Genomic DNA, 16,115 nt, shown 5'->3' with positions numbered 1-16,115 from the left:
ACTCAGCCGTCTCCTCCCCAGCTCCAGCACTTCCTCCCAGCCCTCGCGGTCCCTCTTCCCAGCCCCCGGGTCGGTCCCGCCCCAGCCCTCGTCTCCCCCGCCCCCGGAGGCTGGACTCTGCCCCCGCCCCGCCTGCCCCCTCCCTCCCGGGGGCGGTGGCCCGTGGCGGGCACAACCATTGGCTGCGGCGAGAGCGAGGGCCGGGGCTGGCGGCGCTGATTGGCCAGGACGCTCGGCGGAGCCAGGGAGTCCAGCGAGTCGCTGGGGGAAGCCGAGCAGACACCCAGCGCGGCCGGAACTCGGGGCGCGCATCCCGCAAGTCGGAACCCGGCGGTTCGGATCCCGCGGAACGGAGCCGGGGCCTGGAGGTGAGCGCGAGGCGCCGGGTGGCTTGGGACGGGCCCTTCCGAGGAGAGCCGAGAGGAGGTCCTTCCGCCCTGCCCCCAGGGAGCAAAACCTGGGCATCTTCTCCTAAGAAACGGAGCCCGCATCTTCCCAAGGCGCGAGGCCCCTCCCCCAAAAAGACAGGAGCTCCTACCCCCTAGAGAGCAAAATACCTTCCTTTCTCCTTCAGAAATGGGCCCTTCCTCCTGGCTCCAGCTCTAGACAGAAGTCCTCTCCCTCTTACCCCTTGAAATAGAATGTGGCCCCTAAAAGTGGTCGCCAGGTCTCTAGAGCCCCCTCACCTCTTGGGAGACTGATGCCCCTTCCCCTTCCCCATCCTTAAAAAACTAAGTTTGGGTGTCTTGCTTCTCCCCTCTCTTTCGGAATAATGGGAGTCTTCTCAGCTCATAAATGACAGTGACCTCCCCCTCCATGAAAAATGGAAGCTCTCCCCCCATCATAAGACAAGGAAATCCCGGAGCAGAGACCTGCAAGTCACCCTCCCACCCCAGATACTGAGCTCTGGAGAGAGAGATGATTCACCCTTAGCCCTGCCGGAGACCCCTCCCTACCCATCAGAGAGGTAGGGTGGCCTCTGATACCACCACATTAAAGGCTTTTGGGGATTTCCCCTGTCCTCCCCAGTAAAGATGTAAAATGAGGGATCTTCATACTCAGGAGCAGGGCAAAGGTCTGGCCACCCCTCCAAGTCATCCACCTCCCTCCACTCCTCTCAAGCCCTTTCACACAAACCCCAACCTAGTAACGCCCTGCGCCATCTTCCCACTGCTCCCAATCCCATCCTTGTCTACCTCACCCCAGCTCCACTCCCACACCTGGCTGCCCCACCTATTTCACATCCTCTCACCTTACCTCACCCACCCTGGCCAAGGTAAGACCAGGGGGGGATTCAGTGAGATTTAGTGAGACTGGAGCTCTTAAAACTGGGATCCGGGGCCTAGAGGCCCTTCCAGGAGTCTTCAAACTCTGACAGCAGAGATGGCCTCTGAGGCAGTAGGACCAGCAGAGACCACCCGACACCTCTCCCCCGCCCCCCACCCCAACACACACACAAAGGGCTGTGTTCAGTGCATCCTCTCTTACAGTCTGAGAGGACTACTGGCCCTCTTCCAAGAGGACCCCCATTTTCCCCCTAAACTCCTGTGCATCTCCTCAAGCTCCTGTGGGCATTGCCTGGTGGAATTCCCTGGGCATTCAGCCAAGAGAGATGGGTGCTACTGGGCCAATCCAATGGGGAGGAGACAGTGTTGGCTTTGCTGCTTTGATGAAGCTAGACTAAGGGACAGGATGTTGGTGACCTGGGGGTGGGGAGGGGGTGGGAAGAGCTCTTCTCTGGTGGGTCAGGTTGGGGGGTAGAAGAGAGGGAGGCAGTGAGTCGTGTCTTGCTCTTTGGAGCCTGTGCTGCGGCGTGGAGTCAGAGAGAAATGTGTTTCCTCGAGGCCCAAAGAGATCAGCCCCAGGGAGAGGTAAATGGTCCAGTCTGGAGTCCTAAGACCTAAAAGGGCTTCTACATTGAAGACGTGGCCCCTTCCTTTGACAGTTAAACACACAGAGGCACAAAAGGGGAAGAGACTTGCTCAAGGTCACCCAGCCTGTGGGTGACAACTGGCCCCAACCCCTCCAGGACCCTTAGGGTGCTAGGATCCCTGACACAAGCCCCAGTCCTCACATTTACAATGGGGACTTGGGGACTGCTGGGTCCCAAGTCCCCACTTGTCAGAGGAAGCGCCAAGGCTCTGCGAAGGTCATGAAGCCAGGAAGGGGCAGAGCTGGAACTCAATGTCCGTTCCCCAGCAGGTTGCCTCGGGGAAAGCATTCCTGGGTGTCGGTGCATCCCTGCTTCCCCGTGTGATCTTTGTATTGAGGCCATTGCCGAATCTAGGCTTGCCAAAATCCAAATTGACCCAGGAGAGCTAATAAGATCAGTTGCAGCTAATGAGAATCAGATACTGGAGTGGAGGCTACTGCAGGAACCTCAGTTGCCTAGCTGGCTTTGCTACAAGAACTTTGGACAGGACCTAAGGATGTCACTTCCCTTCCCTCCAAGGTCCCCTCCCTCTTAGCCCCTGCCCATGCCCTCTGGCTTTGAGTTCCCTGCACATTGTCTCATCTCTATTCAGAGCCCTGTGTCTTTTCTCCTGGGACATTGCATGGGAAAAGAGCTGAAATTCTGGCAGATTCTGTAGGACCATCCCCCTAGGCAGCAGGGACTGGGTCCCTACAAATGAGAGAGTCTGAAGTAGGGGCTCTCTCTGTTTCTGCCCCCACCCAGTTCCTAGCTAAAGGATTGGTTGTTGTACCCCAACTTTGCCAAGGCGAAGTTCAAAGCTTGAGGGGAACCACGGTAGAGAGGCGGAGAGGTTGGTCCCTGGAGACCTTTTATCTGGGTCTGGAGCACAAATCTGCCACTTAGTGTCTGATCTTAACCTCTCTGTGACATATCCTTGGGGTAAAATGAGTTAATTCTCATAAAATGTTTAGCACACAGCAAATGAGCAGAAACAATGATTACACGTGCAAAGTCATAAAACCTCTAATCATGAAGTGGGGAGGTGCTTTTGCCTTAAGGCAAAACTTGTAACCCTTGCTGTAGATAATCTGCCAGGGCTAAGGCACCTGGGGACTAGGCGATGCCTTCCCAGAGTGACAGTGTAGTATATGGAATGGACCACAGACTCTGAAGCCAGATGGAGCAGAGAGTTGGTCACTGGTAGTGTCTGTCTGTGGAACCTTAGGCAAGTCATTCATGTCTGTGAGCCTCAGTTCCTCATCTTTGAATGAGGTTTGTTGGAGTTGGACATCAGAAAAGAGACAGGTCTAGATGAGAGGTTCTCATCTTGGGCACTGTTGACATTTGGGTCGGAGGATTCTTTGTTGTGGGACCCCCCTGTGTATTGTAGGATATTCAGCAGCACCTCTGGTCCGTACCCACTAGATGCCAGTGACACTCCCCACCCCATGAGTCATGTCCATCAGAAATGTCTGTAGACATTGCCAGATGTGCCCTGGGGAGCAGAATCATCCTTTTCCTTCCTTATTGAAAACTGCTGGTCTAATACATGGCCTTAAACATAGTTAATACTTAATATAAAACAGCTTCCTAGCTGAGGCGGGTGGTAGGCTTGAGCCCAGGAGTTTGAGACCAGCGTGGGCAACATGGCAAAACCCCATCTCTATAAAGTACAGGAAAAAAAATTAGCTGGGCAAGGTGACATGCCCCTGTAGTCCTAGCAACCTGGGAGGCTGAGGTGGGGGAATTGCGTGAGCCCGGGGAGGTCGAAGCTGCAGTGAGCCGTGATCACACCACTGCACTCCAGCCTGGGTGACAGAGTGAGACCCTGTCTCCAAAAAAATAAAAAACAAAATAAAACCAAAAACAGCTTCTTTCTTGCACAAACTCCTTGTTTTGGTTTCCATGTAATGAGGAGAAGGAGATGTGTCTAGCTGCGGAGCCTTCCAATGTTAATAACAGTTTTTAATTTCTCACATTTACACAGGATTTTCTTGTTTGGTTTTTGTCTTTCTTTTCAGTAGAGACAGAGTCGGGTGGTCTCGAACTCCTAGGCTTAAGTGATCCTCCCACCTTGGCTTCCCAAAGCGCTGGGGTTACAGGTGTGAGTTATAGGAATAAGCCACAGCGTCCAGCCTACATAGGACCTTATCATCTCCAAAGCACTCTTGTGTCTATGACACTGTTTCTCACTCTACAGATAAGCAAACTAAGGCTCCCAGAGGTTAAAAGACTTGCCTAAGACCGTCACCCGCTTCTCCACCAAGGATCAAAGAAACATCCATGCCAGAAATTGTTTGAGAAACAACTGAGTTCTGGGCCCTGTTCAGATTAGTTATCAGGGTCTTTCGAAACTTCAATGGCATGCCCTTCGGTCCAGCAATCCCACTTTGAAAAATCTCGCATAGAAATGCTCACACTTGCACTGACATAACATAAAAATGTCTATGGCAGAGCCTGCAACACCAGTATAGGAATGGGTTACAGTATATGCATTCATGTGGGAGAATGAGCAGTCTTTAGAAGAATGACGTGGATCCACATTCCTGACCTGGAAAGGTTCCTGAGGCATATGATTTAATGAAAAAGATAAAGTCACAGAATCAATATAGCCAGTATGATCCTATTTTTTTTTTTTTTTTTTTTTTTGAGACGGAGTCTCGCTCTGTCGCCCAGGCTGGAGTGCAGTGGCCGGATCTCAGCTCACTGCAAGCTCCGCCTCCCGGGTTCACGCCATTCTCCTGCCTCAGCCTCCCAAGTAGCTGGGACTACAGGCGCCCGCCACCTCGCCCGGCTAGTTTTTTGTATTTTTTAGTAGAGACAGGGTTTCACCGTGTTAGCCAGGCTGGTCTCAAACTCCTGACCTGGTGATCCACCCGTCTCGGCCTCCCAAAGTGCTGGGATTACAGGCTTGAGCCACCGCGCCCGGCCCTATTTTTTTTTTTAAAGTAAATATGCATGAACATAGATAGTTAGGGAAGTGGAGAATTAAAGGGACCTAGATAGTATATATGTATGAGAACATATTCATGGGGGAAGAAGAAGAAAATAAATCTCCACCCGCTTCCCATGCATTAAAAATGAGCAAAGTGAGCTGGCCACCTTGGCTCACATTTCTGATCCCAGCACTTTGGGAGGCTGAGGCAGGAGAATCACTTGAGCCCAGGAGTTTGAGGCTGCAGTGAGTTGTGAACGAGCCACTGCACTCCAGCCTGGGCAACAAAGGGAGACTCTAAATAATTAATCACAAAATAAAAATTAAAATGAGTAGAGCACAACCCACAGAAGTTGAGAGACTTGGTCACACCAGAAGTTGCCCGTGGCGAAATTCAGCTTTGAGTTTGCCAATAGTTTTTGGGGCCAAGAGACAGGAATCTGAGGCTCATCTCAGCAGGCCAGGCCTCCTTCCTTACCATGGGAGAATTCCTTTTCTGAGCACCTAGAGGGATCCTGGTATCAGACTGACTTCACCTGAATCCAGCTTTCACCCACGTGATGACCTCAGGCCAGCCACTTTAACTCTCAGTGCCTCATTTCTCTATCTTCAAAATAGCTAAAAGACAAAGGAAAAAACATGAAAGCCAAAAAAAAAAATGGTAGAAGGAGGAGGCAATAGTAGAACCTCCCTCATTGGGCTGCTGTGAGGATTACATAAAACCATGTGCTCCAACCCCTGGTACTTAGTAGGTGCTTAATTAATACAAGCCCTGGTCTCTCGCACCTTTTTTTTTTGTTTTGGTTTTGGTTTTGGTTTTGGTTTTGGTTTTTTTTGAGACGGAGTCTCGCTCTGTCGCCTGGGTTGGAGTGCAGTGGCCGGATCTCAGCTCACTGCAAGCTCCGCCTCCCGGGTTCACACCATTCTCCTGCCTCAGCCTCCCGAGTAGCTGGGACTACAGGCGCCCGCCACCTCGCCCGGCTAGTTTTTTGTATTTTTTTAGTAGAGACGGGGTTTCACCGTATTAGCCAGGATGGTCTTGATCTCCTGACCTCGCGATCCGCCGTCTCGGCCTCCCAGAGTGCTGGGATTACAGGCTTGAGCCACCGCGCCCGGCCTCTCGCACCTTTTTGTCTGCTTGCCTGCTCCTTGCCAGGAGGCAGAAGACAAAAGCCTCAGAAAGGACGGTGGGGGCTCCTGAGGCCCCAAGAATGCTTAGCAGGCTAAATCAGTTGTCCTCACTTCTTCACTCTGCCCTCGGATCCACCATGACCACTGCGCTGCAGGAGCTTTTCACAGAAAGCCTGAGGGAGCTCTCTGAGGGGGTCTGTGTTCTAGCTCCTCCTTCCTGGGGTCTAACCATCCTTACTTTCTCTAGACACTCCACACATTAAACTGTCTTACCCGTTGCAGGGATGGGATGCCATCATGTGACCTCTAATTACACATCCCTTCAATAATAAGATTAACTCTTCAAGGGCAAGTTTTCCTCCTCCTTCAAAAGCTATCTCACATTGCTTTTATAGGTAGACTCCCCCGACCCTCCCCCCACCTCCAGCCAGGGAAAACCATTTCTCCTCCTCCCAACTCCTGTCATCTACATCCTAGACTTCCTGGGTCCATCACACCCTAGATTTCTTGGGTCCATCACTGTTTGCTGGATTTCCTCCCAATCTGTAATTGCCTGGAAGCAGCCATCACATCCATCACATCCATCATATTTATTCTTGTGTCTCAAATGCATAGCACACTTCCCTATACACACAGTAGATACTCAAGGAGCATTGATTGAATGCAGAAATGTATTTTTTAAATTGGGGTAAAATACACATAACATGAAATTGACCATTTTCACCATTTTATTTTTATTTACTTTTGGGGGGCCCGGGGGAGTCTTGCTCTGTCACCCAGGCTGGAGTGCAGTGGTGTGATCTCGGTTCACTGCAACCTCCACCTCCTGGGTTCAGGCAATTCTGACTCAGCCCCCCAAGTAACTGGGATTACACGCATGGGCCACCACCACGCCTGGCTACTTTTTTTGTATTTTTAGTAGAGACGGGGTTTCAGCTTGTTGGCCAGGCTGGTCTTGAACTACTGAACTCAAGTGATCCGCCCGCCTCGGCTTCCCAAAGTGCTGGGATGACAGGCATGAGCCACTGCGCCCGACCTCCACTTTTTGATTATTATTATTGGGGTCATTGTGGCGAGTGTGAAGCAGTACCACATTGTGGTTTTGTTTTGCATTTCCCCTATGACTGATGGCATTGAGCATCTTATGTGTTTGCTGGTTATTTTTATGTTATCTTTGGGGAAATGTCTACTCAAGTTCTTTGCCCATTTTTGAATTCAGTTGTCTTTTTGTTCTTGAGCTGTAAGAGTTCCTTTTTCTTTTTCTTTTTCTTTCTTTCTTTTTTTTTTTTGAGACAGAGTCTCACCCTGTCACCCAAGCTGGAGTGCAGTGGCATGATCATAGCTTACTGCAGCCTTGACTTCCCAAGTTCAAACGATCCTTCTGCCTCAGTCTTCCAAGCAGCTGGAACAACAGGTGCCACCACACCTGGCTAATTTTTTAAAAAGCATTTTTTTGTTGAGATGGAGTCTCCCTATGTAGCCCAGGCTGGTTTTGAACTCCTAGGATCAAGTGATTCTCCCATCTCGGCCTCCCAAAGTGCTGGGATTACAAGTGTGAACCGCCTCGCCTGGCCCAGAGTTCTTTATATAAATAAATGTTTGTTTGTGTCACTATTTCTTCATCCACTTAAATATTTGCTCAGCTCCTGTAGGTCACACACTGTCTTGTGATCCTGGGAATACCACCAGTTCCTGCCCATCAGGAACTCACAGTCTACTGCAAAGTTTCTCAGCCTCAACACATTTTTTTTTTTTGAGAGGGAGTCTTGTTGCCCAGGCTGGAGTGCAGTAGTATGATCCTGTTTACCCGGACCTATATATAGGACCTAGTTTGGAAATAGAGCCTTTGCAGAAATAATTAGGTTAAAATGAGGTCTTCCTGCATGAGAGTGGCCCCTAATCCAATCACTGGTATCTCTCTCTCTCTCTTTTTTTTTTTTTTTTTTTGAGATGGAGTCTCGCTCTGTTGCCCAGGCTGGAGTGCAGTGGCACAATCTCAGCTCACTGCAACCTCTGTCTCCCAGGTTCAAGCGATTCTCCTGCCTTAGCCTCCCGAGTAGCTAGGATTACAGGCGCCCGCTACCACGCCTGGCTAAATTTTGTATTTTTAGGAGAGATGGGGTTTCACCATGTTGGCCAGGCTGGTCTTGAACTTGTGACCTCGGGTGATCCGCCCGCCGCGGCCTTCCAAAGTGCTGGGATTACAGGCGTGAGCCACTGCTCCTGGTCCACCTCTACACTACTGACGTGGAAGCAAGGCCGTCCTGTGCCGGATGTTTAGCAGCATTCTTGGCCTCCACCCACGAGATGCTGGCAACATACTTTCCTCCATGTTGTGACAGCTGGAAATGTCTCCAGGCATTGTGAAGTGTCCCCTGGGGAACCAGATTGCCCCTGGTTGAGAATCACTGGTTAGAGGCTAAGACAGGCGTGTATATCTACAATTTCAATCAGATTGCTTGTGCCTAACAGGATACACACAGACACACACACACACACACACACGAGGCATTCAGCATGTATGTGTTGGATGTTGGATGGCTGGGGGTGTGGATGGATGCCTGGATGGACAGACACAACCCCTTTGTTGGTTGGCTAGATTGATGGATGCATGTGTGAATGAATGGATGAATAAATGAACCCAATTTACAAACCCTACCGTGGGAAAACAGAATGCTGTTCTTCAACCAGAGTAGCCTACCCCTTTATCTCTGTCTAGCACGGTGTTTTTCAAACGTCAGCATCAGAATCCCCTCAAGAGCTTGTTAAAACACAGATTGATGCCCCTGCCCACCAGAATTATGATTTAGTAGAATCACTGGCGGGAAGAATGCTCCCAACTCTATTTCCATGTTCTCTAGGAATCCTGGACCAGCCCCCGACCCCTGCCAACCTTGTCCATTCTCAGAGGTCCCGTAACCTTCACTGCCAGCATCTCCCATTTAGGTGCTAACATCTATTACCTTGGACATCGGCAACTTGCCGGCACTCTGTCCCTGGGCTGCACTGAGAATTCCTTCAAAGGTGGGAACCACCGTGTTCTAGTACCTTACTACTAAAAGTGTGGTCCGGCAGCCGGCAGCATTGCATCATTTAGGAGCTAGCTAGAAATGCAGAATCTTGGGCCCCACCCAAAACTACAGAATGTGAATCTGCATTTTAACAATATCCCCTGGGGTGGTTTGTGTGCACTTTTAAGTTTGAGAAGCTATTTTAGACAGATCTGTAACCCCCACACTCAGAGCTAAGCTAGGGATAACTTTGCTGATAAGTTACATTGACAGCATCTGTTACGATGTAAGTGGTGCCTGAGCTGAAGCATCTTTCAGGCATTACTGGCCGTTTGTATCTTTGCCTTATGTTATCTGTTGAAATGTCTACACTGGCCTCGCTTTATCCGTGGGAAAACAGAAGCCCAGAGGAGCAGTGCCTTGCCCAAGGTCACACGATGGCCATGAAGCAGAGTGGAGATCACCCTCCACTCCTTAAAGGGAATGGGATCAAGAGCATTGAAATGTTGTATCCACTGAGCAGGGTGGCACATGCCTGTAGTCCCAGCTACTCGGGAGGCTGAGGCAGGAGGATTGCTTGAGCCCAGGAATTCTGGGCCATAGTGTACTATGCTAATCAGGGGTCTGCACTAGTTCAGCATCAATATGGTGACCTCCTGGGAGTGGAGGACCACCAGGTTGCCTAAGAAGGGGTGAACCAGCCCAGGTCAGAAACAGAGCGGGTGAAAACTCCTGTGCTGATCGGTAGTGGAATTATGCCTGTAAATAGCTACGGCACACTCCAGCCCCAACATATTATAACTAACCCTGTTTCTAAAGAAAGAGAGAGAAAGAAAAAAAGAACTGAAATGCTGCAATGATAATGAAAATATGGGGTGGAGGGGGAGCATTCTGGAGCTACTTAGGTCTGTCCTCTGAAAGTGGAGAAAGGAGAGATGACTTAAAAGTGATGCAAGAACAAGAACTTAAGTTGTATTTTTTGGTTCATTCAACCAGTGTTTATTGGGTACTTACTAGACTCCAGGCATGGTTGTCTGGTATCTATAGTATTGAACAAGGAAAGCCAGGCCTCCCTTTTGGTGGCTTATCTGGAGTGGAGAGATGTAGCCATCTGGCATTCATTCATTTGTCAATGAGCGTGTTCATTTATTGTATGATTTCCATGTGCAGTACACTAGTAGGGGTGTGTGTGTGTGTCTATGTGTCTGTGTGCGTGAGAGAGACAGAGAGAGACGGAGGGAGAGACAAAGACTCAGCTACCACACCAGCGTCTCTTCTAGACTAGCCATGCGGAAACAGGCCCCAAAACAAGGAACGCACAGTGAGGGGAGTGCCAAAGGTGTGTGGGAGTGAATACAGGTTCAAGCTCGAAGCAGAAAGAGGTTACCACTCCCCGTTCCTGGGGATTCTGGGGAAGAAATTTCAGGAGGAAAAGGCAGAGAAGAAGAAAAAGAGACTCTGGTCAGGGAGAGCATCATGAACAGGCCCAGAGAGTTCATAGGAAGCCGTTCCAAGAAAATCGCAGGGAAAAAAAGAATAGGCCGGGCATGGTGGCTCACACCTGCAATCCCAGTGCTTTGGGAGGCTGAGGCAGGCGGATCACTTGAACTCAGGAGTTCAAGACCAGCCTGGCCAACATGGCCAAACCCCGCCTCTACAAAAAATACTAAAATTAGCTAGGTGTGGTGATGCATGCTTGTAGTCCCAGCTACTCACACCTGCAATCCCAGTGCTTTGGGAGGCTGAGGCAGGTGGATCGCTTGAACTCAGGAGTTCAAGACCAGCCCGGCCAACATGGCCAAACCCTGCCTCTACAAAAAATACTAAAATTAGCTGGGCATGGTGATGCATGCTTGTAGTCCCAGCTACTCAGGAAGCTGAGGCAGGAGGATTACTTGAGCCCAGGAGTTTGAGACCAGCCTGGGCAACACAGCAAGACCCCTCAAGACCCCTTCTCTACAAAAACTTTTAAAAATTAGCCAGGTGTGGTGACGTGCACCTGTAGTCCCAGCTACTCAGGAGGCTGAGGCAGGAGGGTCACTTGAGTCAAGGAGGCCGAGGCTGCATTGAGCCATAATCATGCCACTGCATTCCAGCCTGGGCAGCAGAGCCAGATCCTGTCTCAAAAAAAAAAAAAAAAAAAAAAAAAAAAAAGTCGGGGGTAAAATCATGAATCTCTTACAGATACAAAAACACTCAACGATTTTATTAGGCTCATTCGATGAGGGAACCAGGCAGACATTAGAACCAGTTCAAAGGAGCAGCCAAATAAAGTACAAATATATGAAGAGTAAAGTGACGTCTAAATAGATTCCCAACAGAGGCAAACATGGTTGGACAAGGCAGAATTTGCTTGTCTACCAGTTTTCTACAACTTACAAAGGAGTCAACGAAATAGTTTGAAAATAATGAACAAGGCCAGGCACGTCAGCTCATGCATGCAATCCTAGCACTTTGGGAGGCCGAGGTGGACAGATTGTTTGAGCTCAGGAGTTCAAGACCACCTTAGGCAACATGGTAAAACCCTGTCTCTACCAAAAATACAAAAAATTAGTCAAGCGTGCCTATAGTCCCAACTACTCAGGAGGCTGAGGCACAAGAATTGCTTGAGCCTAGGAGGTGTAGTTTGCAGTGAGCCAAGATTGCGCCCCTGCACTCCAGCTTGGGCAATGGAGACCCTGTCTCAAAATAATAATAATAATAAATAATAATAATAATAATAATGAACAAGGCTAGAATCAGATAATCCAAAAATTTGTGTTGTAAGCAGGTAGCGCATAACTCTTTTTTCTATAAAACCAATGTTTGGCCGGGTGCGGTGGCTCACGCCTGTAATCCAGCACTTTGGGAGACTGAGGCAGGTGGATTGCCTGAGCTCAGGAGTTCGTGACCAGCCTGGGCAACACAGTGAAACCCTGTCTCTACTAAAAGTACAAAAAATATTAGCCGGGCCTGGCAGCGTGCACCTGTAGTCCCAGCTACTTGGGAGGCTGAGGCAAGAGAATCGCTTGAACCCAGGAGGCGGAGATTGCAGTGAACCAAGATTGCACCACTGCACTCCAGCCTGAGCAACAGAGCGAAACTCTGTTTCAAAACAACAACAACAACAAAGCAAACAAACAACAACAACAATAAAACAGTGTTCAAATGATGGAGAAGCATGAGTGGATGAGGAGTGGCAAGTGAAGGTCGTAGGAAGAGTAGATCATGTCCCGCCAGGTGACCCGTGGTCATGAATTTAGACTTGACTCAGAGACTCATAGGGAACCATGGAAGAGAGTTAAGCAAGGCAGTGATGTGATTGTTATTAGCACTTGAGAAAGATCCTCCTGGAAGCTGAATGGAAAGTAGACAGACATCTTCTCTCACTAGCCTTTGAGCTCAGGTTTCATTAGGGAAACAGCCAATCCCAGGGGCAGATTACTGGCCTTCCTGCAAAACGTTTTAGAACCTGGAAGCTCCTTCAGGGCAAGGTTGGCCGAACACCAGCCAAAAGAGCAAGGCACCACCCAAGCAAGACAGGGCTGTTTTGTGCATGGGAACAAAGCCTGCCTCCTCTCTCTGCCCAGAGCTGTAAATAACACTCTACTGGCTTCGCAGGCTGAGCGCAGGTCTGGGGACAGCCTGGAAATGCGCACACCAAGGAGCATTTGTGCAAATGAATGCCTGCATGCAGATTTGCATGCCTGGCGTCCTGCCCCAGCCCTAAGTGTCCAGTCCTGCAAGGGGCTGGAAGCAGGGCTCAAAGAAGAGCCACACACAGAAGAGTGTGGACATTCTGATCTAGGGACAGGTTCCAGGAGGGATTCAGAGGCAGACTGGCAGGGTGAACGGGAGAAAACATGCAGAGGACCCTGGACAGAGTTTTGGCTCCAGCTTTACCTGTGATAATGACAATGAGCCATGAGTAGTGGCCACTCACATTGGCTGTGTTTGTGTGTACTTGCTCACCTTGTCGCTCACAACAGCCCTATGAGGAAAGGCTGATCAGATTTCAGAGACAGGAAATGGAAGCTCAAAAAGGATGACTGACTGGCCCAGGGTCTCCTACTAAAAGCAGCATTTCTAGTGAGAAACTGAGGCTTGAAGACCGTGGAGCCCTGGTGTCTAGGACTGACCCACAGGGACACTTCTGCATATGCTCTCTCTGGCCTCAGTTTACTCATCCATCAATGGGTACAATAATGTCTTTTCACCTAATGATCACAGCAGAGTTCGGGAAGACCAACTACCACTGCAGATGAGAAAGGCTTGAAAAGTCACAAATGCTCAATATGAACTGGTGGTATATGGAGAAAGTCTGAAAGTGCTTTCCTTAGCCCCCAGAGACAGGGTATGGAGTGCAAGACCAACCTTGTTTGTACTCAGGGGCTTTGGAAGTGCAGAGTGGCCTTGGATGGGTGGAGGTGAAGGCATGCTGAAGCTTGCTGAACCACTCCCAGATCACGGGTGAGCCAGGTTGGGTCTAGTCTGTTTTTTTCCCTTGAGAAGGAAGAGATGGTGGGTGCACTGGGGAAAGAGTGGGAAACAGTGACTCTGAGGTGGGGATGCACCTCTGGATGCAAAGTGTTTGTTGAGAGCACTTTGTCACCTGCCCTCCCACGGAGCAGGTGCTAGTCTTCAGTCCCGTTCTTCCGGGTTCTTCAGAAGCTGAGCTCTGGTCTGTAATCCCAGCACTTTGGGAGGCCGAGGCGGGTGGATCATGAGGTCAGGAGATCGAGACCATCCTGGTTAACATGGTGAAACCCCATCTCTACTAAAAATACAAAAAAAAAAAAAAAAAAAATAGCTGGGTGTTGTGGCACGTGCCTGTAGTCCCAGCTACTGGGGAGGCTGAGGCAGGAGAATAGCTTGAACCAGGGAGTTGGAGGTTGCAGTGAGCTGAGATCGCGCCACCATACTCCAGCCTGGTGACAGAGCTAGACTCTGTTTCAAAAAACAAAAACAAAACAAAAAAAGAAGCTGAGCAGCTTGCTGTTTGTTTGGACTGAGCACTCCTTCCAGCAGCGGCCACCTGCCAACAACTCGGATCATTTGCAGGTCATCCGTCAGGACCCACGCGGTACATCCCCTGAAAGGCCTGCGGTAGGGCTTGGGGTGAGGCCTGTGTCTTAGACCTGTAAGATCAGGAAAAGTCCTGCGTCTGGAAAGCAGCTGTGCTGCTGGCTCCCTGAGTGCCTGGGAGCCAGTGACTTCTGTCCAGACCTCAGTTTCCTCATCTGTAAAATGGCAACAACAAAACTACCTTTTGAAACATTATATGAATGGTTGTTAAATTGGGAAACTGAATGATAAGATTTGAATGCTTTTTTTTTTTTTTTTTTTTTTTTTTTTAGGAGACAGGGGTCTCACTCTGTTGCCCAAGCTGGAGTGCACTGGCACCATCGTGGCTTACTGCAGCCTCGACCTTTGGGCTTAAGGGTTCCTCCTGCCTCAGCCTCCTCAGTAGCTGGAACTATAGGCACATTCCCTGCCCCAGTATTTTACTTATTTTTTATTTTTTTGTAGAGGCGAGGTCTTGCAATGTTGCCAAGGCTGGTCTCAAACTCCTGGCCTCAAGCAATCCTCCCACCTTGGGCTCCCAAAGTGCTGGGATAAGAGGCATGAGCCACCGCACCCGGCCCCAAGTTAAATGCTTCCTACCTACAAGACACTGAGTACTACTTGGACTATCTCATTTTTAACCTCTCAATAAGGTGGGAAAGCTCCTCTTCCTTTAAGCTTCTTCACCAAGGTCACAGAGGTAGCAAGAACTTGAAACAGGACTTGAACTAGGATCTACCTGGCTCCAAAACCTAAGTCTTCAAACATGGGATTATTGGAGGACCTCCAAGAGCCAGGGACTTAGAAGCCCGCCTACTTCCCTTCCTGTGCCTTTATTCTTCAAGTCTATATAGACTTTGTTTTTTGAATAGGCAATCATGGCACATGATAAAACATTCAAACAGGGCAACTCAATCTACAAGAAAAAATAAAATTTTCTCCCTCATCCCCATCCTGTGGACCCCTTTGCCTCATGAGAGGCAAATAGTCACCAAGGCCAGGGTCTTACTATGTTGCCCAGGCTGGTCTCAAAGTCTTGGCCTCAAGCAATCCTCCTGCCTCAGCCTCCTGAAGTGCTAGGATTACAGGCATGAGCCACCAACCTGGTCTTTTATGGTTAATGCTTTTTGTATCCTATTTAAGAAGTCCGGCTGGGTGTGGTGGCTCATGCCTGTAATCCCAGCACTTTGGGAGGCCAAGGCAGGTAGATCACAAGGTCAGGAGTCCGAAACCAACCTGGCCAACATAGTGAAACTTCGTCTCTACTAAAAACACAAAAAAAATCACCCGGGTGTGGCAGGCACCTGTAGTCCCAGCTACTTGGGAGGCTGAAGGAGGAGAATCACTTGAACCCGAGAGGCGGAGGTTGCAGTGAGCAGAGATTGCACCACTGCACTCCAACCTGAGTGACAGAGTGAGACTCCGTCTCAAAAAAAAAAAGAAAAAAGTCCAAGGTCAGTTGTATTGTTTCTTCTATTATCTTCTGGAAGCTTTCATGTCTTGCCTTTCATATTTATCTCTAGCATCCACCTGGGGTTGATTTTTATATATTGTATTAGGTAGAATCATGATTAATTTTTTCACATATAGGTAGTTCATTTGGCCCAGTATCACTGCCTCCATTGTCAAAAATCAAGTGTCCATATATGCATGTATGTGTTTCTATTCTCTGTTCAGTTCTGTTAATCAGTGTGTTTAATCTTTGCCCCCATACCGCCTCTTGACTGCTGTAGCTTTAGAATATGATAGGCATTGCCTCATTGCCCTCTAAAGAGACTGCACCAATCAAGACTTACTAACAATTCGACAAAAATGAACTGGGCTTCCACAGTGCCAGATGGTATCATCATGGGAATTCAAGTTTAATCATATACATAGCTCCCACCTTGAAGTTTACAGTCTTGTAGGTGACAAGACATGAACCAAATAATTACACAAATAGAGGTAACATGTGAATGTGATGGGGCCACAAAGGGGAGCCATGTAGGATTCGGTGCTAAGAGAAAGATGTGATCAGTGGGAGAGGTTCAGGGAAATCTCTGAGAAAGTGAGTCATGAACTGATATCAAAAGTGTGAGTA

At 49.2% G+C, this 16,115-nt stretch overlaps 1 protein-coding gene across 2 annotated transcripts in view; it reads left to right on the top strand.

The window, feature by feature from the left end:
• The first annotated feature begins 223 nt into the window (after positions 1-223).
• ABAT (4-aminobutyrate aminotransferase) overlaps positions 224-16,115 on the top strand; it is a 104,091-nt gene continuing 88,199 nt past the window's right edge. Inside the window, exon 1 of one of the 2 annotated variants that reach the window (XM_025369544.1) lies at positions 224-368. The gene's annotated coding sequence lies outside the window, so the exon portion shown is untranslated. The remainder of the gene's footprint in view (positions 369-16,115) is intronic. The other variant, XM_025369542.1, reaches the window with a different exon arrangement.

Source organism: Theropithecus gelada, chromosome 20 (genome assembly GCF_003255815.1).
Source record: "Theropithecus gelada isolate Dixy chromosome 20, Tgel_1.0, whole genome shotgun sequence".
Lineage (NCBI taxonomy): Eukaryota > Metazoa > Chordata > Mammalia > Primates > Cercopithecidae > Theropithecus > Theropithecus gelada.
Note: the sequence above shows the minus strand (reverse complement) of the source record. Positions and strands in the feature narration are given on the sequence as shown.